The 8,835-nt window shown below is 37.7% G+C and overlaps 1 pseudogene; it reads right to left on the bottom strand.

The window, feature by feature from the left end:
- Window positions 1–4,524: 4,524 nt before the first annotated feature.
- Window positions 4,525–6,585, bottom strand: LOC122739245 (annotated as a pseudogene).
- Between the last annotated feature and the right edge of the window lie 2,250 nt (window positions 6,586–8,835).

Consider the following 8,835-nt stretch of genomic DNA (forward strand, 5'->3'; position numbering starts at 1 on the left):
GAATATCCAGGGAAATAATGAAAAAAAAATTCACAGGAAGGTGGGTTAGTGGTACCAAACCTGGAGCTTTACTATAAAGCGGCAGTCATCAAAACTATCTGGTACTGGCTAAAAAATAGAGTGGTAGATCAATGGAATAGGCTAGGCTCAGGAAATGCAGTAGTAAATGACACTAGTAATGTAGTGTTTGATAAACCCAAAGACTCCAGCTTCTGGGATAGGAACTCAGTATTTGACAAAAACTGATGGGAAAACTGGAAGATAGTATGGCAGAAATTAGGCATAGACCAACATCTTACACCTTATACTAAAATAAGGTTAAAATGAATACATGATTTAGACATAAGAGGTGATACCATAGGTAAATTAGGAGAGAAAGGAATAGTGTACCTATCAGATCTTTGGAAAGGAGAACAGTTTTTGACCAAACAAGAGATAGAGTATATTATAAAATGCAAAATGGATGATTTTGATTATATTAAGTTAAAAAATTTTTGTACAAACAGAAGCAATGCATCCAAAATTGGAAGGGAGGCAGAAAACTGGGAAACAATTGTTGAGGCCAGTGCTTCTGATAAAGGCCTCATCTCTAAAATATATAGGGAATTAAATCAAATTTATAAGAATCCAAGTCATTCCCCAATTGAGAAATGGTCAAAGGATATGAACAGGCAGTTTTCTGATGAAGAAACCAAAGCTATCTATTCCCATATGAAAAAATGCTCTAAATCTCCAATGATTAGAGAGATGCAAATTAAAACAACTCTGAGGTACCACCTGACACCTATCAGATTGGCTAAAATGACAAAAAAGGAAGATAATAAATGTTGGAGAGGTTGTGGGAAAATTGGAACACTAATGCATTGTTGGTGGAGCTGTGAGCTGATCCAACCATTCTGGAGAGCAATTTGGAATTATGCCCAAAGGGCAATAAAGCTGTGCATACCCTTTGACCCAGCAATTCCACTTTTAGGTCTTTTGCCCAAAGAAATCATGGAAGGGGGAAAGGGACCCACATGTACAAAAATATTTATAGCTGCTCTTTTTGTGGTGGCAAGGAATTGGAAGTTGAGGGGGTGCCCATCAATTGGGGAATGGCTGGACAAGTTGTGGTATATGAATACAATGGAATACTATTGTGCTGTAAAAAATGATGAGCAGGAAGAGTTCAGAGAAACCTGGAGGGTCTTACATGAGCTGATGATGAGTGAGATGAGCAGAACCAGAAGAACATTGTACACAGTATCATCAACATTGAGTGTTGACCTACTGTGATGGACTATATTCTTCTCACCAATGCAATGGTACAGAAGAGTTCCAGGGAACTCATGATAGAAGAGGATCTCCAAATCCAAGAAAAAAAAAGAAAAAAAGAACTGTGGAGTATAGATGCTGATTGAAACATATTATTTCTTATGTTTTGGGTGCTGTTGTTTTTTTTTTCTATTTTGAGGTTTTGCATCACTGCTCTGATTTTTTCTCTTATAACAGGATTAATGCAGAAATAGGATTAATGTTATTATGTGTATATATATATGTGTGTGTATATATCTATATCTATATGTATAGAGATATATAGATATAACCTATGTCAGATTACCTGCTGTCTAGGGGAGGGGGGAGGGAGGGGAGGGAGGGAGAAAAATCTGAAATTGTAAAGCTTGTATAAACAAAAGTTGAGAACTATCTTTACATGTAATGGAAAAAATAAAATACCTTATACATTAACAAAAAGAAAAAAAAAGAATATGAACTCAAAAAAAAAGAGAGAAAAAAAACTGTCATGTATACATCAAAATCTCATTATTTGGACAATCTTAAGACTCAGATTGCCCTTCTGGATCACTGCCTTATCATGGACTTTTGTAACCAAATAAAACTATGAGCTATGGTGTTCAGGGTCACCTAAGACAGATGGGTCATAGTGGAAACTTCTAACTAAAAGTGATCCACTAAAGAAGGAAATGGCAAACCACTCCAGTATCTTTGCCAAGAAAACACCATGGATACTTAGCTTGTAAAGACTTTGGGAGAAGGGTCTGACATGCCCTTGGAGTCATAGTGTCAGATATGACCTAATGACTGAACAATAACAAGGCAAAAGCTACTATCACAGCACTTTCAGTTACTGAGTAATCTCTGACTAAAGTTTTTACCAAGGTAGAAAATCCATTAGAATGTGATATACACATGACAAGAATTTCCTTAAGGATTAATTAAAAACAATCAATACTTCAGAATTTTAAATAATTAGCCTTTCAAAAACTTTTAATAAACTTTATAAAATTTATGCTTCTAAAGTTATTGAAGCTTAAAACTGCACTAAGACATTGGGAACATGCTTATATGTGTCTATATACACATACACATATATTATGTATATGTATACACAATATATGTAGCCATATACATACTATATATCCATACTATGCATATATACACATACACACTTACATATAGGTACACATACATATGTATGACTGACACAAACCGAGACAAACAGGGTTGAGTGACTTGCCTAGGGTCACATAGCAACTAAGTGACTGAGGCCAGGTTTGAACTTATAAAGATGAGTCTTCCTCAGTACAGTCCTGGCATTCTATACCTCATGCCATAGGTATGTATGTGTGTATTTAAATTTATGTATACATGCAAATATACACACATGTATGCACATTACATATATTATATATGCACATATATTTCTGTGCATGTGTGTGTATGTGTGTGTGTGTATATATATGTATGTGTGTACACATATATTGGTACATATTGATATATAAACTGATGCATGCTTTCTCTTTATGTATAGCCTTTAACCCTATTCCACTCTGACCATGACCAACAATAGGCATTTATAAGATATCTGACTAGAGCAGAGGTACTATATTTGGCCATTGAACTAGAGTCAAACTAATTAGAAAGAAGTGAAATAATGGGCCGTCTCTAACCTTAGAGCCACTACATCTCTTGATTGAAGCAGTCACAAAAAGTGCATGTAAGTGAAAGTAATTATAATGGCACTTTTAGAAACAGCATAGAAGGGTATATGGTATAGGAAATAGAGTCCTAGGGTTGCAGAGAAGAGAGGCCTGTGTTCAATTCCTGATTTTATTTTTGAAATGACCCTGGCAAATCACTAAACTAAGCACTGTATGTACTTCTAGGAACACCTTTTTCTACTAAATTATAGAAAATATCATCTATATTGCTGAAAATATCTTTCATAATTATAGGTCACCATACTGACCAAACCACAAATTTTCACATATCTGAATAATAGATTTATAACTTAACTAATTAAGAGAAGACTTAATGGGTGAGTGGATTCATTTGCTTCCCCCCCCCCTACATTTTTCTTCCTTAATTAAAAAGTAATGTTCTCATTAACAACCCATGATTTTCAAAGAAGAAAAAGAAAAACACTATATGACAGAAACAAGTTGAAACATAAAAAGTTGTCATCCAAAGTATATTGCATTTTCTAAACCACGTTCAAACATTTACAGACATTGGTATAGCAAGAGTCCCCAAACTCCTGTTCCTCCTAAACCCCAGAGCTTTGGCCCAGAGGGGTAGAATGAGCATATCCCCAAGGAAAGAGCAGCTTCCTTTGGTGCCAACAAAGAACACAAGCCAGATGCTTTCCTAACAACAATTTCACTCAGGCTAAAAACTTGGGAACTGAAGGTTAGGTGTATATACCAAGATGCTCTGTAGCTGCTAGAACATCTGCCCTCAATTTATTCCCTGCCCACAACTTATCTCCTTCAAAAACAAAAACAAAAACAAAAAACACAAAATACCCAAACAAGTAGGTTGAGATGAACAGTCTGTTTCTTCAAGCTAATTGCTCAAAAATATTTCAGAAAATGAAACTCCAGGGCCACGTTCTAGAGTTGCATGTTGTTATAATGTAGGCTCCTTCCCATCCTCCACCTGATAACTATGTACCTGTTGGGGAGCTACTAGGCTAGTCACAAGAGGAGTACCTGGGGATGGGCATGCAATGTGGTCTAAATTGTTAGTGAGTAAAGCTCTTTGGTATGTGGGAATGGCTAAGTTAAATGCAAAAAAAGTTTTAAACAGCCTTGCTAATAAGCTTTCATTGCTACATTGTGGCCGATTCCTTCCCCAAGTCCTGGGAGATTTTAGTAAACCCCAAATTGGCCTTTCTCCTTCTAGCATTTGCCTCTTTTTCTGGAAGGAAGTGACTTCAGTGACATCATGCTTACTCAAACCCAGTTTGCCAATTACTTTCTTGATTCCCTCCTGAGTAGGTTACACAAAACATAGGTTTGTGCTCTGTTAAATTGACAAGATTTCCTTTTAATGATCCTTCCTCCTAAGAAGGCTAGTGACTTTTTGAATGAGCAGTGGCAAGGGCTCTGGACCTTGACAAACAAATGTCATTCCAAACTAAATGGGTCAGAAATTTATTTCAACTGAACTAAGAGAAGGCTAAACCCAGGCCTCAGGTTTTTCATCCTCTAAAACCAAGGAATGTCAAATCCCCAATTCAGCTTAAATGGCTACACTTGTGCTCCATAAATCCTGGAGCCTGTCAAACCCATGGAGAGAGCTCAGTAATAAAGCTGGGTGTGGGGAGGAAAGATGATGGTACAGGCTTATGATACTCCATATGGATGTTGTCAGCCGGATAGAACTAAGAATTAGGGAAATGGGAGGAGGAGGGAGGAGTGGAGATGAAGGAAGGGTGGGATTAATAGTTCGACCTTGGTAATACCTCTGGTAGAATCCCAGAGGGGCTTGGGATCATTCCAGCCTATGCTATGGTTTGACTGACCAGGTAAGAGAGGACAGCGTCACTCTGGATCAGTGTGTCCAGAACTATCTGTATACTTGGATTATAAAAGAAGATATATATGGAGGACACTGGTCTTTGGGCAGAAACATTACTTGAAAGTGCTAGGCAAATGGAAGACTGGATAGAGAGCCATTGAGTTGGAGTCCTGGGTCTGGGGCCTACATTTCAGACAGATTTTTTTTCCCAAGATGGGACTGGATGGAGATTTGTTGACTGAGGTCTGTGATCTCTGCTGAGATTGATTGTTAAGCCATGGTGGCAAAATTCTGGTTGTGTGCCTGCTGGGGGAGGTGTAGCAGGGATAAGACTTCTGCTGCAGCAGTGGCAATACCACTAATAAAGAGGCTGAGGATTTTGTTCTGAAACTCCTGCTGTGGGGTGGGGACTGATACTGGAGCTAGTATAGCTGAAGCTGATGTGGGCAGAGAGAGTACCTGACTTCTTTGGAGAGGCTGTGGGCCAGGCAATCTGGACTGGGATTTTAGTGACATGCCTGAAGTTGCCCAAAGTGTTTGGCAGGAAATTGTAGCTGGCAAAAGGTTTCCTTGCCTCCTCATGAACTGATCTTTGCATTGATATAAATAGTTATTGATCTTGTCCATTTCTTTGGTAGTGAGGTACCTGTTAATAGCCAGTAAATTGAAGAGGCTCTGGATGGGAGGTGGCTATCCTCCTCATATCCTCACTTTCAAGGAGGCTGATGCTCCCTACTCCCTTTCATGAATAATGGCCCCATCTGCCATGTTGGCTGCCTGCCTAGAGATTCCCTCTCATTCCTTCTCCCAAAATTCAATCTTGCAGTGTTCATAGTCTCTTTCTACCAGCACCATGACACCCATGATGCTCTTGTGGTGTACCAACATGATATTGACTGCACAGGCACAATGAACTTTGTGCTGTTGGTTGCAGACAATGGCAAAAAGATATGTCCCCCTTCCTAACATTCTACAGGACCTATGTCAGTGGTGTCTCTGTTTTAAGGAAAATTAGGTCTATCACCATTCCCAGGTCTTGATCTTTCCTCACCATGGACTTAGCATAGTCTTTTTTCTGCTTTTTTTTTTTAACCATGATCACAGAACAAGCTACAGACTTTTCAGAATCAGAGGATCTTTGGAATTCCTCTAAATACTTATGTCCCAGCTTTTCTCTATCTACTCATCATGCTTCCAGTGTTCTTTAGCATGGAACTGACTTTCTGGTCCTTGGGAAATTAGTCCATCAAACTGGTTTCTGTAATGATCAAAATAAATGTCATCATTCCTTCTTTAATACTCTTCTCTGTGCAGATAATGGTCATATAATTCTCTCCTATTATAGACAGGATCTTGCGAGTTCCTCATATTTTGGTCATACTTAGAGACCCATAAGGCAACTGATATATTACACAGATCTCTCATTTCCTAGAAATCTCTCAACTCTCAAAGATCTCCAAGGTCCCTGAGATCTCTTATATCCCAAGGATCCCACATGTCTCTGGCATATTTGGGATCCTTCAGATCTCTATAATTTGACATGTCTCTGGGGTCTCCAGGGTCCCGAATGTATCTAGAATCCATGGGGTCCCAAATGTCTATGACGTCCCTGGGGTCCCATATGTCTCTAGAGTTTCAAGCATTTCAGCCATTCCTGCCATTCCTGGGTTATCTCCTTGTGCTGTTTTGAACTGGGTCCCAATCATGTCTTGCATCTTGACCATCCCCAAAACCATATGGATACTTTTGGGCTGGTCTAGTTCTTGGTGGAGCTATATTCATTGTTCTTATATCCACTGTCTTATTGATATCTATCCAAACCTTATATACAAAAATCAACTTTCCTTTCCTGAGTCACTCTTGAGGCTTCCTAGGATCTTCTGTACCAGTAGGCCATTTGAACACCTACTGGGTGCAATACCCCTGTTGAGAGGTAGTTAGGAATGTGGATTTCTATTTTATAGATAGACACACAGAGGTTCAGAAGAAGTTGATGCAGCTCAAACATGGGAGTCAGGAGACTTGCATTCTAATTCTGGTTCTTCCACCCACCAGGTATATGGAATACTGCATGGTATAATTTTACCCACTGCCCACTTTGAGTATGTGTGTGTGTGTGTGTGTGTGTGTGTGTGTGTGTGTATTTTTAAACATTTTCTTTTCCATAAAAAGACAAAATATCAGGTAGTAAACAAGTGCCAAGTCACTTCTCTTCCTAAAGTCTCACTTTCCTCAACACCTCTAGAGCCATAGGCCTTCACTGGCAGTACCTTTTTCTCTTTGAGGTGAAGCCACCACCATCTTTACAGTCAGCACCACTGCCATCACACACACCTAGGCCACTGAGGCAAATGCCTTTGTCTCACAGACTTCTCAAGTAGGAAAAAGGCACCACCAACTGACCAGCACTGGCACAAGACAATGATAGTCAGGAAAAAAGTGCAGAAGGAAGTCAGTCCACTCATTTTTTTTTTCTTTAACATATTGATTCATCATTTATTTATTTTAATATTCCTTTCTTTTTAAATTTTGAGTTGTAAATTCTCTCTCTTCTTCCCATCACTTTCCTCCCACTATGAAGTCAAGCAATATGATCTCAATTATACACGTGAAATCTTGTACATTTCCATATTAGCCATTTTTTATGTGCAACATATATATTTATGTGTGTATATCAGTACACACATACATACATAGATACATATATATATGTAATGTATACATATGTATACATATATATATATATTGTTAAGGGCTAAAATTCTAGCTAGTCTGTCTAAAATATTTAATGAGTGGTCGCCAATAAATTATAAGCTTTAGCAAGAGTTAGACTTTTAAGCATTTATTAAGGAGAATAAGAATTTGGTAAAGAGAGAGAAAGGCCTAGATTCCTATCTATTAAAGGGAGAGCACATTTCTAGCTCCGCTCTCCACCAGAGTCCAAAGGAAAGAGCCCGAGACTGAGCGCCAGTCTCTTCCTTCCTCCTCCCACTAGTCCGCGTCACTTCCTGACTCCTGAAGAAAAGACTCCTGGTCTTGCCCTCAAAGACCTTCCCTTCATGGGCAGAACTCTTCTACAGTAAGTATCCAGCAGGTGGCGTTATTCCAATCATTACAATATACATATATATATATATATATACACATATATATATATGTATATATATGTGTGTGTATATATATATACACACATATATATATGTATATATATATGTATATATATATATATGTATATATATATATATATATATATATATATATATATACATATATATATATATATATATATATAAAATATCCTGTACCCTTCCCATCACACCACCTTCTTTTTTTTCAGGTTAAACATTTTTATTTTTATTTGTCTGTTCTAATCTCTATCCCTCCTTCCCTCCCTCCCCTTCCCCCTTCCCAAGGCGGCAAACAATCTGATATGGGTTATACATATATGATCATGCAAAACATCACCATATTTGTCATTAAATGAAAGAATGTGAAAAATTGCATGGTTCAGTTTGTTCCATCAATATCAGTTCTTTCTTTGGAAGTGGATAGTATGTTTCATCAATATTCTTTTGGGATTGTCTTGGATTATTGTATTATTGAGAATAGTCAAGTCATTCACAGTTCTTCATCGAACAATATTCCTGTCTACTCATTTCCCAATACATCATTTTTTCATATAATTATTGATAACTGATTTCTTTGAAAACTGCCTTTTCAAATCCTTTGACCATTTATTAATTGAGGAATGACTTGTATTTTTAAAAACATGATGCAGTTTTTTATATATTTGAGAAATGAGGCCTTTATCAGAGATATTTGTTTCAAAAATTCTTTCCCAGTTTTCTGCTTGTCTTGTAATCTTGGTTGCATACACAGTTTTGTAGCCCTTTGGGAATAGTTCAAATGGTTCTCCAGAATGTTTGGACCATTTTGCTATTCCGCCAGCAGTTCATTATTCTACCTATTTTTCCCTCCGTCCTTCCAGGAGTTGTCATTTCTGAAAGATGTGAGGAGGTACTTCAGCATTGT

The sequence above is a fragment of the Dromiciops gliroides genome, chromosome 2 (genome assembly GCF_019393635.1).
Source record: "Dromiciops gliroides isolate mDroGli1 chromosome 2, mDroGli1.pri, whole genome shotgun sequence".
Taxonomy (NCBI): domain Eukaryota; kingdom Metazoa; phylum Chordata; class Mammalia; order Microbiotheria; family Microbiotheriidae; genus Dromiciops; species Dromiciops gliroides.